We start from the raw sequence: 19,234 nt of genomic DNA, 5'->3' as shown, positions 1-19,234 counted from the left end.
TAACCACTAGGCTACGCTGCCTTTCTTAGGGTTTGGCCGGGGTAGGCCGTCATTGTAAATCAGAATTTGTTCTTAACTGACTTGCCTCGTTAAATAAAGAAAAAATAAATATATATATTTTTTTGTATGTGTCAACAAAAAAAGGTCCAGCCCATCTGGCATTTGCCAGAATTGCTAGATGGCCAATCCGCCCCTTAGGACTGTTGCTGCCAGACCACATTTATCTAGACTTGGCTATCTGCAAATCTAGGATAGGCGGTTTTGTGTTATCCTAAAGCAATGCGATAGCAGTCAACATCTGGAGTCAATTATACTTTTTTTTTTACAGTTGCAAACCGTCATGTTGTCCAGCTGAGGTGCTAGAGCGTCGCCGGGCACAATTACTGGCTGGTCTAAATATTTTGGAAGGGGTAACTATCGGAATTTTGGAAGCCCTTGCACAGCACTTTTATTGTAAGATATATTTGGGGTCAAATACTAACAGTTTGAACATGTGGATCATCCAAGCGGGCACCCCCGGGACTTCGCTAATCGCTTTTTCCAGGACACGAGTTTCGACAGCCCGCTGACCCGACTGCAAAATATCTATGTAAATCTCCCTAGCTTCGTTCCATTCATTTCGATTTAACCAGCTAGCATGTTTGTGTTAGCCTAGTAGCTAGCTAGCTACCGCTACTGGGCCTTTTTGGCTAGGCCAGAACAGGAGTGAACTAACGTGAGCTGTCTAATGGTACTATTTGAATTAACGTTAGCTACCTACCTATGTCATGCTAGCTAACTTCTTGTCTTGGTTTTCAAACGTTCGTGGTGTTTTGGCTTAGCTAGCTAGAAATGTTGCTAACTGGTCAACGTTAGCTAGCTGCTAAATATTAGCTTTCTAGCTAGCCACTGTACTCTTGTGCTTTTTAGTTTTTGTACTATTGCGATTCAATTTGTAGCCTTGGTTTTATACGTGTTCTATATAGAATGTGTATATTGTCGTTTAACTAACGTTAACTTAGCATACGTTATCTAGCCGGCTGTAAGACGTTAGCTCACTGCCTGATTTTGTCATTTGTGATTGAACGTCATTGCCAAAGATGTCCCTTTTTATAAATGACTGTTCATTAGCTAGGTAGCTGTAACTAACGTTAGCCTGTGTGAACAAGTCCACTGATGCTACAGCAACCTGGTCATGTTTTAGAAGTATTACATTTCTTTGTAAGCTCAAAGATGTGCAATAACCAAAATATAACTAGTTATCTAAATAAGTGGTAAGCCAGCATACAATTAGTCTTATATGCATTTATTTCGATATGGAAAGATAGCGCATTGCGTATTTACAATGCACCGAGTCTCGTCTTTAGCCAACCAGCTAGCTAGCATTGCCCAACATGGTCTCAGCTATTCGTATGATTTGCGACCTTATTTTGCGAGGTAAAGTTGGTTTTATATTCACACATTCTGAAATTCATCAGACATTCAACAGAAGCCATTTCAAATGGTAAAAATCAATAACTAATTAATTGATTGTCACAGATACATAAAAATAGATATGGTTTATTCTATAAATGTCTAGCATACTTTTACAACTTTTGTTTTGAGTACAAATTCCAGTTTTGATTTGGATGGCATGTGGTCAAAAGTTCTAACGAGTCTGTTATGCCATTATAGAAGGGGCCTGGCATAAAATGATGCATCTTCAGTCATATTAAAATAGATTACAGGAAAAAACTACCGGATAAAGGGGTCAAGCCTGACTAACAAAGAAGACAGGTGGATGGATCAAGAGGACCAAGATGGACATTCTACAGTGGAGATAAGGAAAACTAAGAGTGAACCATAACATACAGTACCGTTCAAAAGTTTGGGCTCACTTAGAAATGTCCTTGTTTTTGAAAGAAAAGCACATTTTTGTGTCCATTAAAATAACATTGTTGTAAATGACTATTGTAGCTGGAAACGGCTGATTTTTAATGGTATGTCTACGTAGGCGTACAGAGGCCCATTTTTAAGCAACCATCACTCCTGTGTTCCAATGGCACGTTGTGGTAGCTAATCCAAGTTTATCGTTTTAAAAGGCTAATTGATCATTAGAAAACCCTTTTGCAATTATGTTAGCACAGCTGAAAACTGTTGTCTAATTAAAGAAGCAATAAAACTGTCCTTCTTTAAATTAGTTGAGTATCTGGAGCATCAGCATTTGTTGGTTCGATTACAGGCTCAAACTGGCCAGAAGCAAAGAACTTTCTTCTGAAACTCGTCAGTCTATTCCTGTTCTGCGAAATTAAATTGCCAAGAAACTGAAGATCTCGTACAACGCTGTGTACTACATCCTTCACAGAACAGCGCAAACTGGCTCTAACCAGAATAGAAGGAGGAGTGGGAGGTCCCGGTGCAAGAGGACAAGTACATTTGAATGTCTAGTTTGAGAAACGGACGCCTCACAAGTCCTGAACTGGCAGCTTCATTTAATAGTACCCACAAGACACCAGTCTCAACATCAACAGTGAAGAGGCGACTCCAGGATGCTGGCCTTCTAGGTAGAGTTGGCCAATACAATTAAAAGATTAAGCTGGGCAAAAGAACACAGACACTGGACAGAGGAACTCTGCCTAGAAGGCCAGCATCCAGGAGTCGCCTCTTCACTGTTGACGTTGAGACTGATGTTTTGCAGGTACTATTTAATGAAGCTGCCAGTTGAGGACTTGTGAGGCGTCTGTTTCTCAAACTAGACACTCTAATGTACTTGTCCTCTTGCTCAGTTGTGCACCAGGACCTTACACTCCTCCTTCTATTCTGGTTAGAGCCAGTTTGCACTGTTCTGTGAAGGAAGTAGTACACAGCGTTGTACAAGATCTTCAGTTTCTTGGCAATTTCTCGCATGGAATAGCCATCATTTCTCAGAACAAGAATAGACTGACGAGTTTCAGTCAAACACACAAATGCTGATGCTCAAGATATTCAACTAGTCTAAAGAAAGCTGATTTTATTGCTTCTTTTATCAGAACAACAGTTTTTAGCTGTGCTAACATAATTGCAAAAGGGTTTTCTAAACTTGGATTAGCTACCACAACGTGCCATTGGAACACAGGAGTGATGGTTGCTGATAATGGGCCTCTGTAGCCCTATGTGGATATTCCATAAAAAATCTGCCGTTCCGAGCTACAATAGTCATTTACAAATACACTATTTTTGATCAATTTGATATTTTAATGGACCAAAAAATTAATTTTCTTTCAAAAACAAGGACATTTCTAAGTGAGCCCAAACTTTAGAACAGTAGTGTACATATATATATATAGTGTGTGTGTATATATATTAATTCATTAATTAATTAGCACGGTATTGAAAGATACCAGAGGGTGGATAACAAAAAAAGCACCAATTGAAGAAGTGGACAGTACATGCTTTGTTTTTGGGTTAAACGTTTACATTATGATTTGCTTCTGAACTGTATGTGAACCCCTCTGTAATCTACCGGCACTAACCATTAAAAACTAGGACTTCAACCAGTCTGTCCCAATGCTATTTGCTCTCTTTCTCTCTTAAACTGCTAGCACAAAGCCTACGTGAAAAACCTTTTCACAAAAGATAATTAAAAAAAATTAAATAAATCAACTGGCCCAAATCACCTCAACATAATTCAGCAGGGAGGTGTGCAACTACCGCACATTATACCAGTGGAGAAACTACACCTACATACAGTTGAAGTCTGAAGTTTACATACACCTTAACTAAATACATTTAAGCTCAGTTTTTCACAATTCCTGACATTTAATCCTAGTAAAAATGCCCTTTTTTAGGTCAGTTAGGATCACCACTTTTATTTTAAGAATGTGAAATGTCAGAATAATAGTAGAGAGAATGATTTATGTATTTCAGCTTTTATTTCTTTCATCACATTCCCAGTGGGTCAGAAGTTTACATACACTCAATTAGTATTTGGTAGCATTGCCTTTAAATTGTTTAACTTGGGTCAAACGTTTCGGGTAGCCTTCCACAAGCTTCCCACAATAAATTTAGTGAATTTTGGCCCATTCCTCCTGACAGAGCTGGTGTAACTGTGTCAAGTTTGTAGGCATCCTTACTCTCACATGCTTTTTCAGTTCTGCCCACAGATTTTCTATGGGATTTAGGTCAGGGCTTTGTGATGGCCACTCGAATACCTTGACTTTGTTGTCCTTAAGCCATTTTGCCACAACTTTGGAAGAATGCTTGGGGTCATTGTCCATTTGAAAGACCCATTTGCGACCAAGCTTTAACTTCCTGACTGATGTTGCTTCAGTATATCCACATCATTTTCCTCCCTCATGAAGCCATTTATATTGTGAAGTGCACCAGCCCCTCCTGCAGCAAAGCACCCCCACACCATGATGCTGCCACCCCCGTCCTTCACGGTTTGGATGGTGTTCTTCGGCTTGCAAGCATCCCCTTTTTCCTCCAAACATAACGATGGTCATTATGGCCAAACAGTTCTCTTTTTGTTTCATCAGACCAGAGGACATTTCTCCAAATAATCCGATCTTTGTCCCCATGTGCAGTTGCAAACCGTAGTCTGGATTTTTCATGGCGGTTTTGGAGCAGTGGCTTTTTCATTGCTGAGCGGCCTTTCAGGTTATTTCGATATAGGACTCGTTTTACTGTGGATATAGATACTTTTGCACCTGTTTCCGCCAGCATCTTCACAAGGTCCTTTTGCTGTTGTTCTGGGATTGATTTGCACTTTTCGCACCAAAGTACATTCATCTCCAGGAGACAGAAAACGTCTCCTTCCTGAGCGGTATGATGGCTGCGTGGTCCCATGGTGTTTATACTTGCGTACTATTGTTTGTAGAGATGAACGTGATACCTTCAGGCATTTGGAAATTGCTCCCAAGGATGAACCAGACTTGTGGAGGTCTACAATTTGTTTTCTGAGGTCTTGGCTGATTTCTTTTGATTTTCCCATGATGTCAAGCAAAGAGGCATTGAGTTTGAAGGTAGGCCTTGAAATACATCCACAGCTACACCTCCGATAGGCTAATTGACATCATTTGAGTCAATCAGAAGCTTCTAAAGCCATGACATCACTTTCTGGAATTTTCCACGCTGTTTAAAGGCACAGTCAACTTAGTGTATGTAAACTTCTGACCCACTGGAATTGTGATACAGTGAAATAATCTGTCTGTAAACAATTGTTGGAAAAATTACTTGTGTCATCCACAAAGTAGTTGTCCTAACCGACTTGCCAGAACTATAGTTTCTTAACAAGAAATTTGTGGAGTGGTTGAAACAATAATTTTAATGACTCCAACCTAAGTGTATGTAAACTTTCGACTTCAACTGTACAGTGGGGGGAAAAAGTTTTGGATCCCCTGCTGATTTTGTACGTTTGCCCACTTACAAAGAAATGATCAGTCTGTAATTTTAATGGTAGGTTTATTTGAACAGTGAGAGACAGAATAACAACAAAAAAATCCAGAAAAACGCATGTCAAAAATGTTATAAAATGATTTGCATTTTAATGAGGGAAATACTTATTTGACCCCTCTGCAAAACATGACTTAGTACTTGGTGGCAAAACCCTTGTTGGCAATCACAGAGGTCAGACGTTTCTTGTAATTGGCCACTAGGTTTGCACACATCTCAGGAAGGATTTTGTCCCACTCCTCTTTGCAGATCTTCTCTAAGTCATTAAGGTTTCGAGGCTGACGTTTGGCAACTCGAACCTTCAGCTCCCTCCACAGATTTTTTTATGGGATTAAGGTCTGGAGACTGGCTAGGCCACTCCAGGACCTTAATGTGCTTCTTCTTGAGCCACTCCTTTGTTGCCTTGGCCGTGTGTTCTGGGTCATTGTCATGCTGGAATACCCATCCACGACCCATTTTCAATGCCCTGGCTGAGGGAAGGATGTTCTCACCCAAGATTTGACGGTACATGGCCCTGTCCATCGTCCCTTTGATGCGGTGAAGTTGTCCTGTCCCCTTAGCAGAAAAACACCCCCAAAGCATAATGTTTCCACCTCCATGTTTGACAGTGGAGATGGTGTTCTTGGGGTCATAGGCAGCATTCCTCCTCCTCCAAACACGGTGAGTTGAGTTGATGCCAAAGAGCTCCATTTTGGTCTCATCTGACCACAACACTTTCACCAGTTGTCCTCTGAATCATTCAGATGTTCATTGGCAAACTTCAGACGGGCATGTATATGTATTCTTGAGCAGGGGGACCTTGTGGGCGCTGCAGGATTTCAGTCCTTCACGGCGTAGTGTGTTACCAATTGTTTTCTTGGTGACTATGGTCCCCAGCTGCCTTGAGATCATTGACAAGATCCCCCCGTGTAGTTCTGGGCTGATTCCTTACCGTTCTCATGATCATTGCAACCCCATGAGGTGAGATCTTGCATGGAGCCCCAGGCCGAGGGATATTGACAGTTCTTTTGTGTTTCTTTCATTTGCAAATAATCACACCAAATGTTGTCACCTTCTCACCTAGCTGCTTGGCGATGGTCTTGTAGCCCATTCCAGCCTTGTGTAGGTCTACAATCTTGTCCCTGACATCCTTGGAGAGCTCTTTGGTCTTGGCCAATGGTGGAGAGTTTGGAATCTGATTGATTGATTGCTTCTGTGGACATGTCTTTTTTACAGGTAACAAGCTGCGGTTAGGAGCACTCCCTTTAACCTCTCTGGGCTAGGTGGGACGTTTGCGTCCCACCCTAGTCAACAGCCAGTGGAATCCCGTGGCGCGATATTCAAATACCTTAGAAATGCTATTACTTCAATTTCTCAAACATATGACTATTTTACACCATTTTAAAGACAAGACTCTCGTTAATCTAACCACACTGTCCGATTTCAAAAAGGCTTTACAACGAAAGCAAAACATTAGATTATGTCAGCAGAGTACCGAGCCAGAAATAATCAGACACCCATTTTTCAAGCTAGCATATAATGTCACATAAACCCAAACCACAGCTAAATGTAGCACTAACCTTTGATGATCTTCATCAGATGACAACCCTAGGACATTATGTTATACAATACATGCATGTTTTGTTCAATCAAGTTCATATTTATATCAAAAACCAGCTTTTTACATTAGCATGTGACTAGCATGTGACTAGCATTCCCACCGAACACTGCCGGTGAATTTACTAAATTACTCACGATAAACGTTCACAAAAAGCATAACAATTATTTTAAGAATTATAGATACAGAACTCCTCTATGCACTCGATATGTCCGATTTTAAAATAGCTTTTCGGTGAAAGCACATTTTGCAATATTCTCAGTAGATAGCCCGGCATCACAGGGCTAGCTATTTAGACACCCAGCAGGTTTAGCACTCATCAAAGTCAGATTTACTATAAGAAAAATGTTCTTACCTTTGTTGTCTTCGTCAGAATGCACTCCCAGGACTTCTACTTCAATAACAAATGTTGGTTTGGTCCAAAATAATCCATCGTTATATCCAAACAGCGGCTTTTTGTTCATGCGTTCTAGACACTATCCTAAAGGCTAAATAAGGGTGACGAGCATGGCGCAATTCGTGACAAAAGAATTCTAAATATTCCATTACCGTACTTCGAAGCATGTCAACCGCTGTTTTAAAATAAATTTTTATGCCATTTTTCTCATAAAAAAGCGATAATATTCCGACCGGGAATCTGCGTTTGGATAAACAGACAAAGGAAAAGCGGGCATGCGCCTAAGCCCATAGTACTCTGAGTGGCCACTTGCCAAAAGCGATAAAGTGTTTCAGCCAGAGCCTGCCTCGATATCGTTCAAAGTTTTCCCGGGCTCTGAGAACCTATGGAAGACGTAGGAAGTGTCACGTTATTGCACAGATCCTGAGTCTTCAATAAAAAGAGCCAAGATGAAACACTACTTCTCAGACAGGCCACTTCCTGCTTGAAATCTTCTCAGGTTTTGGCCTGCCATAGGAGTTCTGTTATACTCACAGACACCATTCAAACAGTTTTAGAAACTTTAGGGTGTTTTCTATCCAAAGCCAATAATTATATGCATATTCTAGTTACTGGGCAGGAGTAGTAACCAGATTAAATCGGGTAAGTTTTTTATCCAGCCGTGCAAATACTGCCCCCTATCCCCAACCGGTTAACCAACAATGCAGTTTTAAGAAAATACCAACAAAAATCTAAATTAAGAGATAAGAAAAACATAATTAAAGAGCAGCAGGTTGCAAATAGTCTGGGTAGCTATTTGATTAGCTGTTCAGGAGTCTTATGGCTTGGTGGTAGAAGCTGTTTAGAAGGCTCTTGGACCTATACTTGGCGCTTCTGTACCGCTTGCTGTGCGGTAGCAGAGAGAACAGTCTATGACTAGGGTGGCTGGAGTCTTTGACAATTTTTAGGGCCTTCCTCTGACACCGCCTGGTATATAGGTCCTGGATTGTAGGAAGCTTGGCCCCGGTGATGTACTGGGCCGTACGCACTACCCTCTGTAGTGCCTTACAGTCGGAAGCCGAGCAGTTGCCATACCAGGCGGTGACGCAACCCGTCAGGATGCTCTCGATGGTGCAGCTGTAAAATCTTTTGAGGATCTGAGGACCCATGCCAAATCTTTTCAGTCTCCTGAGGGGGAATATATTTTGTTGTGCCCTCTTCATGACTGTCTTGGTGTGCTTGGACCATGTTAGTTTGTTGATGTGGATGCCAAGGAACTTCAAGCTCTCAACCTGCTCCACTACAGCCCCGTTGATGAGAATGGGGGCGTGCTTGTCCTCCTTTTCCTGTAGTCCACAATCATCTCCTTTTGTCTTGATCACGTTGAGGGAGAGGTTGTTGTCCTTGCACCACATGGCCAGGTCTCTGACCACCTCTCTATAGACTGTCTCATCATTGTCAGTGATCAAGTCTACCACTGTTGTCATCAGCAAACTTAATGATGGTGTTGGCGTTGTGCCTGGCCGTGCAGTCATGAGTGAACAGGGAGTACAGGAGGGGACTGAGCACGCATCCCTGAGGGGCCCCCGTGTTGAGGATCAGCGTGGCGGATGTGTTGTTACCTACTCTTAACACCTGGGGGCAGCCCATCAGGAAGTCTAGGATCCAGTTGCAGAGGGAGCTGTTTAGTCCCAGGGTCCTTAGCTTAGTGATGAGCTTTGAGGGCACTATGATGTTGAACGCTGAGCTGTAGTCAATGAATAGCATTCTCACATAGGTGTTCCTTTTGTCCAGGTGGGAAAGGGCAGTGTGGAGTGCTGGTGTGGTATGCAAATTGGAGTGGGTCTAGGGTTTCTGGGATAATGGTGTTTATGTGAGCCATGACCAGCCTTTCAAAGCACTTCATGGCTACAGATGTGAGTGCTACGGGTCGGTAGTCATTTAGGCAGGTTACCGTTGTGATCTTGGGCACAGGGACTATGGTGGTCTGCTTGAAACATGTTGGTATTACAGACCCAGACACGGAGAGGTTGAAAATGTCAGTGAAGACACTTGCCAGTTGGTCAGCGTATGCTCAGAGTGCATGTCCTGGTAATCCGTCTGGCCCAGCGGCCTTGTGAATTTTGACCTGTTTTAATGGTCTTACTCACATCGGCTGCGGAGAGCGTGATCACACAGTCATCCAGAACAGTTGATGCTCTCATGCATGTTTCAGTGTTAATTGCCTCGAAGCGAGCATAGAAGTTATTTAGCTCGTCTGGTAGGCTCGTGTCACTGGGCAGCTCTCGGCTGTGTTTCCCTTTGTAGTCTGTAATAGTTTGCAAGCCCTGCCACATCCGACGAGCGTCGGAACTGGTGTTGTACGATTCGATCTTAGTCCTGTATTGACGCTTTGCCTGTTTGATGGTTCGTCAGAGGGCATAGTGGGATTTATTATAGGCTTCCGGGTTAGAGTCCCAATCCTTGAAAGCGGCAGCTCTACCCTTTAGCTCACTGCGAATGTTGCCTGTAATCCATGGCTTCTGGTTGGGGTATGTCTGTACAGTCACGTTGGGGACGACGTCCTCGATGCACATATTGATAAAGCCAGTGACTGATGTGGTGCAGTCCTCAATGCCATCGGAAGAATCTCGGAACATATTCCAGTCTGTGCTAGCAAAACAAATGGTTTGAATGACCCCCAGGTTAGTCAAGGTCAATCCCAATTGAATGTGGAGCAGAGCAATACCAGGCAGTGCATATTCTTCACAGTGAAGGAGGAGGGGGAGCTTCTGGAGGAGCCATCTCAAAGTGAGCAGGGGGTACCAGCGTTCATGGTGCCTGGAGAGGCCAGACTCAGCCATCCAGTGGATACACTATCCACTACCAACCCTGCAGTAAAGGATATGAGGTGAACAGGAGAGCAGCAAAGTTGGGATCTGAGATCAATGAGTATGGAGAAGGTGACCTTGACTTTGAGCAGAACGACACTGAGGAGCTTGTTGATTTCCTACTTCAGAATTCTGACGATGTGGAGTCAGAGGTTGTTGAATGTTCTGATCCGATTTTGCATACAATTTAAGATTGTAAACATTTTACAACTTCATATAGAACAAATTGCACTTGAAATGAACATTTCTTTAAAGTTATTGCAAATAAATGCATAGTTTCCCTTTTCTGCTACAATCACTGAATTATTAAATGCAATATTTGAGATTTTATGTATTTCAATCAAATCAAGACTGGAATTTCTACTCAAAGCAAAGATTGTAAAAGTATACTAGACATAAAATAAATCATACCTAGTTTGATGATTGTCATAATCAGCAAAAACATTTTTCATTTATATAGCTTTAAATGGCATTTTATAGATATTATGTTTTTTTATCAAGTCAACTGGAATTTTTACTCAAGCCAGGTTGTAAAAGTATGTTTTTGACGTTATAGAATAAATCATACCTAGTTAGATTTTTCTGTCATAATCAGTGAAAACGTTATTGATTTCTATAGCTTTAAATGGCATTTTATGTATTTCTATCAAATTAGAACTGGAATGTTTACTCAAAGCAAAGGTTGTAAAAGTATACTAGACATTTACAGAATAAATCATACCTAGTTTGATGTTTCTGTGACAAACGGTGAATTAGTTATTGATTTTTACATTTGTAAATGGCTTTTGGCGAATGTCTGAATGTCCAAATGTGTGAATAAAAAAACTACTTTACCTCGGTCCTTATTTTGTGGACCTCCATTTCCAGAGAAAATAAATTATGGATCCGTTGGACTAATAATATGCAATTTCTTTAATAATGTACAATTTCTTGCCCCATATCTGTGCGTTCGAGATGTTGACGACGAGTTTGACCGAGAAAGGTGCAATTGCGTCCCCCAATTCGGTGCATTCCTGCATCTTTATACTTCTATTGGTCCATTTTTAAGTTAGGACTGGCTGGGGAGCTTGGCTCCAGTACAGTAGGTGGCACTAGTGCAAAATAGCGTTGGATGCCAGCTGCCGATAAACCCCACAGAAGAAGGGACGGGGCGACAATGAGAGCTAGCTAGCCGTACTCCGGTAGACCATGTCCTTCACCCCACCTGTCGGGCACTGTTTTCCCTCAGTTCTGTTAACGACGGCGAGAGCAGGTGTTCGGACAGCTAGTCCTAATGAGGACTGGTACACAGCAGGCGGGAGCTACATCGTGATTTAACTAACTAGCAAGCATACGGTGTCGCTAACTACTACACTGTCAGCCTCACGCCTGCTGCGCAAGCGGGTGGCGGGGACAACCAGTCGACAGTGTCCTTCGACCCTACCTCTCGGGCACGGTTTCTCCAGTACGCGGGAGGCGGGGGTGACACTGTGTGCTAGCACAAGGTGTCACTAACTAGTTAGTTAGTTAGCTAGCACACGATGTTGCCCCAGCCCCCTGCCTACTGTGCTAGTGGGGGCAACCGGTACTAGACAGTGTCCTTCACCCCCGCCTGTCGGGCATTGTTTTCCCGCAGTTCTGTTAATGACGGTGAGGGTAGGCGGGAGCGAAGGACAGTGTCTACTAGGGCTGTAACAGTACATCTATTTGTACTGAACCATTCGGTACGGGACCTCTGTTTGGTCCTGTGGTGGAAATTCGAATCAATAATGAGAAGAGACAAGGTCAATCACCAATCAGGATATTACTTTATTCAAAACATATTAATAAGGAAAGCATAGAGCAATTGCTTCTATAATGATGAGGCTGGTTGGCTCAACACTTCCAAGTGTTGTGGCGAGTAGCTCTGACGTACAAAGAATACAAATATATTTTATAAAAAAGATACGCCCTTTTAGTCTTTATGACAAACAACAGATGTATGGAATGGTTCACAAGGTGAAACTTGATATATGAGTAAGGAGTATCCCGCAGCCAGATAGCATTTGCTATGAAGACTGTTCTTATTGTTTAGTCTGGCCCCTAAGACGAGGCTCCGATCTCGTTCCTGGTACTTCATAGCACAGAAACACCAATTCATTCTATGGCATAAATCAGTTGTCAACTCCCGTCTCAAGTAAAACCCCTTCTTGACCACATGACCGGACAATCTCACTGAGGGGAGTGAGCCTCTAGGTCATACACTACCCCGGGATAGGTGCAACATCAGAGATGACATACAATGGTTCCAGACACTACCCCACACATTTTTTTCTCAGACCTTATCTCCCGTAAGGCCAAAGGAGGGAGTGACTGGCGCACAGACATTGTGGAGACAAGTAATTGGTTCCCCATTAATCACGCCATCCCTTCACGTGGTTTACAATAGGTAAAGATCCATTCACATATGAAGACAATGTTCCCTCCTGTCCTCTTCTCTTTCTGATATTCTGCATAGCACCAGAGACATGTGAAAGACAAGCCTGACTTCTCCCCTCTCTGGGCCCCAGTTGACTTGAGGCCCAGCTGAGGGAGGAAGTGCAACTGCCAACATCAGAGTCTGAAGGGATACATTCTAATAACAAGCATATCATATAAACATATTATGCAGATAAGACATCTTAATTATCTATGTTACCTAACTAATTCTGATTCACAGTCCGCACTGTGAATCCGAATGAATACATAAACAAATATGGATTAAAAAAAATAACACTAGGCTATTCCTACACTGCGTCGTATGCCATAGCCTCATGGGTAAATCTGAGCTGAAAAGACGTAGGCTATTCCGTTAAAACAACTACAGTATATGCGCACGTTGCAATCAAAATTCAAATCTATTTTATTTGTTATATATTTTTATTGGACAAATACAAATTGAACAGATACATCATTTTATCCCCCTATACTTATTGAAACACCTCCCTCCCCTTAACAAAAGCAGCATACATGCTAAAATAAATGAAAACATACAATTGGAAATAATATAAATATACATACCCACGTACACAAAAATAAATAACTAAAGATCACAGCATAGAATCCCTTCCCTCCCACACCCTCTCATATACCCCGTTGGCCAAAATTGTTACTCCTGATCAATAGAAGGCAACTGTTCAAAAAAGGAAATTAAAGGCTGCCATCTCAATAAAAAGTTATCAGTACAACCTCTGTGTATTACATTTTTTCGAAGTGTAGAAAATATATTAGATCTTTCAACCTGGATGATGCAGTCGGAGGTTTGGAGGATTTCCAATTAAGCAAGATCTGCCAGCGGGCTATGAGGGAAGCAAACTCTACAACGTCTGCTTTACTTTTAGTGAGACTAGGCTACAAAGATAGAACTCCAAATATAGCTATCAAAGGACAAGGTTGCAGGTCAATATCTTTTTGAAAGTGTTAAAAAATGATGACAAATACTCAGACAGTTTAGAACATGAATAAAACATATGGGTGTGGTTTGCTGGAGGGAATGAACATCTATCACGTCTCATTTGTGTCTGGGAGGAATTTACTACGTTTTTCTTTGGTGTAGTGAATTCTGTGCAAGAGTTTGAACTGAATTTAAACTTAACCGAGCACATGAGGATGTGGAGTTAACCCTAAGAAGGGCCTCCTCCCACCAGTCATGTGTAAGACTGGGGTAGTGAACTTGACCTGCCTTGATTTTGTTTATTGGAGAGGGTTCAGAGGAAAGCATAATGTCATATAATCCTGAAATCAGACCTTGCCAAATCCACGGGAGGGACAAAATCTCTTCTTGCATCGTCTTGGGAGGCAGTTGAGGAAAGGTGGGAAAATGAGAGCAAACAAAGTTATGGGCTTGAAAATAGCAGAAAAGATTAGAATGAGACAGATTATATTTAGCTACAATATTCAAACTTGCTAATTCCCATCTAAAAATACATCTTTGAAACATACCAAACCTCTTTCTCACCACAAAACAAAAGCCTGGTTGAGTTTGGAGGGTAAAAATAGGTGGTTGTTACGAACAGGGCTTAGAAGAGAAGAGGCAGAAAGTCTAAAATTGTCTCCAGATCTTCATAGAGCGCACAATGGGGTTTCCAGTATACTTTGAAGGACACAAGGACAGTGGGGCACAAGTAAGAGCAGAAAGGGAGGATGATTGGCAGGAGTGTGCTTCTAATGAGCACCAGTTGGTACTTGGAGCATTACACCAGAATTTGGAAGTGCCAATCCTCCATCTTGTCTCCTTCTTTGAAGTATTGCTTTATGTCTCCTAGGTGATTTGCCAGCGCAGATAAAATGACTGCACTTATCCAACTTGGTAAAAAAAAATTTAATCAGAAAGACCAGAAGACATTGAAAAAGGTATAGAAACCTAGGTTAAAAAAAATGTTTTAACAGATTAGATTCTGCTAGCTAAGGAGAGAGGCAGACTATCCCAGCATTGTAAGTCTGCTTTAACTCGCGTGACTAGATTTGCAAAGTTAGTTTTTATGTAGGATAGCCAGAAATGTTGTTATATTCACACCTAAATAGCAAAAACCAGAGGGAAACAGATGGAAAGGCAGGGCTCCATGGGGAATTTGCTTGGCAGTGGGGTTGATTGGAAAACATTCACTTTTCTGAATGTTCAATTTGTAACCTGAGAATGATCCAAATGTGTCAAATATGGAGTATATTATTGACAGAGTTCAAAGGATTAGTGATATAATAGTAGATCATCTGCATACATCGACACTGTTCTTCACCAGCTCGGTGGATTCCAGTGAATGATGATGATAATTTTAAGGTCAACGAAAGCGGTTCTATTGCAAGTACAAAAAGGAGCTGGGACATAGGACACCCTTGACTGGTCCCTCTGGAGAGGGGGAAGTATTTTGAATGTTGAGAGTTGGTGTGTACGCTAGCCATAGGAGCAGAATAGAGCAGACGCATTCATGAGATGAAATTGGACCCAAATCTTCCCAAAATCTTAAATAAATAATCCTACTCCATCTGGCTGAAAGCCTTCTATGCATCAAGAGAAACAACCATTTCGGGGTCTGGAGAGACAGAAGGAGAGAGTATAATGTTCAAAAGATGGCGTACATTGGAAAACAGTTGTCGTCCTTTGATGAAACCTGTTTGATCATCAGATATGACATCCTGAAGGCAGGGTTCCAACCGGCATGATAGAACCTTAACTAATAGTTTAACATCAGCATTCAAAAGTGAAATGGGCTGATATCCACCACATTCTGCTAGATCTTTATTTTTCTTGAGTACAAGTGAGATGGAGGCTTGAGTTAGCCTTGTGAAAACGAGTCGGTGAACATATCTAATAGTAATGGGGCTAGTTTATATTAGATTTCTTATAAAAATCGACAGGGAAGCCATCAGGGCCTGAGGCCTTGCATTAACTTTATAACCTTTTATCTCATTTTTATTTTTCCTTTATTTAATTAGGCAAGTCAGTTAAGAACAAATTCTTATTTTCAATGATAGCCTAGGAACAGTGGGTTAACTGCCTTGTTCAGGGGCAGAACAACATTTTTACCTTGTCAGCTTGGGGATTTGATCTTGCAACCTTTCGGTTCCTAGGCCAACGCTCTAACCACTAGGCTACCTGCCGCCCCTATCTAGATATCTAGATGCAGAGGGTTATCCAGAACTTTATTCATGTTCATATCAATGGATGGAATATCCAAGATATCTAAAAAGTTGTCCATAGTCGTATTATCTGATGGGGGTTCGGATTTGTCGAGGTTAGAATAAAATGACACAAGTTGAAGTAATATTAGAGGGATCACTTGTAATATTACGGGAAGAGTCATATACCTATGAGATGAGATGCTGACTGGCGTTTTTAAGTTGGTGTGCCAAAAGGCAGCTGGCCTTGTCACCATATTCGTAGTATGTCCACTTTGTTCGTTGCAACAGAAACTCTGCTTTATCAGTGGAAAGCAAATTAAGTTGAGTTTGAAGTTTCAGCCTCTGCGTATAATTCAGGGGATGGAGAAGGTGAATATTGGCGGTCTATTGCCAGGATTGAGTCCACCAGTTCTTGACGTTTCAGTTCTCTTTGTTTGAAATAATGAGCATTGTAAGATATTCTTTCCCTATAATACAGTTTTGAAAGTCTCCCAAAGAAGAGAGAGGGAGGTGTCGTCATTTTTATTTGTTTAAATGAATACATCTATGTTGGTTGAAATAAAGTCATTTTTTGTAAGACAATTTTGGACCATTCCCCCACATTCTGGATTCAGCTCTTACTCTGAACGCAAAAAAAAAAAAACAGTTCAATTGGAGATTTAACACGTGTTAAATCTCCAATTCAACTGGGGTTTTTTTGCATTCAGAGTAAGTGCTAAATCCAGAATGTGGGGGAATGGTCCAAAATTACTATAACAGAATATTCTGTAATTTTAACTGAGGGGAGAAGGGCTCTAACTATAAAAAAAAAGTAGTCTTCGCGAGTAGGCTTGATGAACATGAGAAAAGTAGAAGTCTTTTGTGACCGGGTGGAGGAAGCACCATAGATCAACATAACCCATTTGGGTCATGAATGTAGAAAGAGCTTTTGCCATCCCGGAAGGAGTAAGTGTTCTGGGATTAGACAGGTCTAGTCTTGGTTCAGTAACAGAGTTAAGGTCACTGCCGAAGATGAGGCGGTGGGTGTCAAGATTAGGGAGAGAGGCTAAATGAGGTGTCATAAATATAGTGTCATCCCAGTTAGGGGTGTAAACATTGGCAAGTACTACAGGGGTTTGGAAGAGGGTGCCACTAACTATTGTATAACGTCCTCCAGAATCTGAAATGATCTGTGAGGGTGAAATCACTATTGCTGTTCCCCTGGCTTTGCCGTTCAAATTAGAATTTAAAACCTGTCCAACCCATGCTTTATGCAATCTAGTATGGTCGTTAATATCTAGGTGCGTTTCTTGAAGAAATGCGATATCAATATTCAGGCTCTTCAGATGTGAAAATGCTCAGAAGCACTTCATTTTCCCCCCACAACCGCAAATGTTCCATGTCACCTGTCGTGTCTTTGGCTATGCCGGATTAAATGATATGACATGCTAACCTATAAAATTCTTTCTCTAATTAATATTACCTGATTAAGCTAATCATGTAAATGTAATTAACTAGAAAGTCGGGGCACCACGGAAGAACGTTTATAGAGCCGTTATCTTCCGAATAAACTCTTAAAATACTTAGTAATACTTTACATCGGTAGCAGTCAATATTAACCCTTATCTTATTTTCAGTCTCATAATGAAAGTTGTAAATTCTTGGCTATCTTCACGAACCCTGGCTAACAAGTTGAATCAGCAATACAAAATTGGGTTTAATTATTTATTTACTAAATAGCTAAACCAATCACACAGAATTACAAATACACAGAATACAAATGATGTCATACAGAAAACGTCCTGGTGGACGGAACCTGTATCATGGCTGGTTACACAAAGGAAAGGGGGTTGGGCTTGAATGAAAGAGCGGGAAGATTTAGGAACAAAGAAACAGCAGCTATGCTATCGTAAATACATTATCTTATGCATTCTAAATTACCGCCCATTTGGAAAAGGAAAATGCAATAAATATTTACTCTGAGCTGCGCTTCGGTAGATTGGTCGTAGATGCTGGCCGGGTTGGCCAACAGATCTTCCTGTCCTCGGAAGAATGTCTCTGGTGGTAAATTGGATACGTGGTGGTATCTTCGTCTGGTTGTTAGACTGGATCCGTCGTCCGTCCTTTCCTAGCCCACGTCTACAGCGGCCGCTGCTAACTCAACGGCTAGGAAGTATCACTTCTGTAGTGAATAAGCTCAAAGTTCATACCATTCGCCACCAAAGCTCACGCCGAGGTTGGCTTAGTTCTGTACTTGACGTGTGTCCTTCTAACGTAGAGGCTGCAGACCTCACGTACTGGAACCAACGTGGTTATCTTTTCGTCAAAGGCTTATATAGTGGAGAGGGGGAAGGATGTGTTTCATCGTTTATAACACCTGTCTCTTCACAGGGGTGGGCCACTGATCAAGCAGGGCACTTTCCTTATGAAAACCCAATTCTCTCATTTGGAAGCTAAAATTACATTTAATCTCCTAACAAACAATTTCAATATCAAACATTTCAATTGCATAACAATTCCATGTGACTCTGATAACTAGAGGGTGTATACTTTCCCAGGTACAGTTTATGTCATCCTGTCATCAGTCATAATGTCTCAGATGACAACCGAACTGACATACATACTCATTACGTTCCCAAGCATATTTCCAACTGGTTTTATTACCAAAATATGGTTCCTTTTCCCCATTTGTTTGATGTTCCCAGACTCTCTATATTTAACACAGGCTATTCAAGTCCTTCAGTAGGGTCAGAGAGGGGAAGGGAGAAAGGTATTTATGGGGGGGGGGGGGGGTCATAAACCTTACCCACAGGCCAACGTCATGACACACCAGTCTGACTGGAAGCCCCAAAATTCCATCCTGACTTGTTGTTGAACTAGACATGAATCTTTAAAAGAGAGATTGAGAGAGGAGCAGCATGAAAAAACAAATCTGAAAAAAAAGAAATACTCTAGAGAAGCAGAGCACAATAATCTTTGCCCCACCACCCCCAACATACACAAAAATAAAATAAAAGTGATGGTATAAAACCATTTAAAGAAAAAGGCAAAAAATTCTAATCCTAATCTCGTCATTATGAATGAGACGAGCAGCAGGAGTTCTCTTACTCAGCATCCGTTGATTACCCTAAACGTGATGTGAGGTCAAACCGACCTAGGAAAGAAGTTACATACCACCTTGAAATTAAAAAATTAAATATGGCAGTAGGCAAGTGCACAATTTGGGTTTCGGTCATACTTTAAACAAAGAGTATAACCAGTTATTGAAAGATGTTAACAGCGATCGGTGGCATTTCACTGGCCATAAATGAATGTAGTCCAGTAGGTGTTGCCACAGGGCTGAGTAATGAGAAACATTTGAAATTAACTAGTAGACTATGAAAAAGGGTCAGCCCCTGTGTTGCT

General features: G+C 41.5%; 1 protein-coding gene across 7 annotated transcripts in view; it reads left to right on the top strand.

The window, feature by feature from the left end:
- Window positions 1–201: 201 nt before the first annotated feature.
- Window positions 202–19,234, top strand: part of tlcd3bb (TLC domain containing 3Bb) — a 48,345-nt gene continuing 29,312 nt past the window's right edge. For 2 of the 7 annotated variants that reach the window (XM_045702606.1, XM_014159267.2), the window contains exon 1: window positions 221–589. The gene's annotated coding sequence lies outside the window, so the exon portion shown is untranslated. The other 5 variants (XM_014159265.2, XM_014159269.2, XM_014159264.2 and 2 more) reach the window with 5 other exon arrangements.

Source organism: Salmo salar, chromosome ssa19 (genome assembly GCF_905237065.1).
Source record: "Salmo salar chromosome ssa19, Ssal_v3.1, whole genome shotgun sequence".
NCBI classification, from domain to species: Eukaryota; Metazoa; Chordata; class Actinopteri; order Salmoniformes; family Salmonidae; genus Salmo; species Salmo salar.
This window is presented reverse-complemented; position numbering and strand designations above follow the sequence as displayed.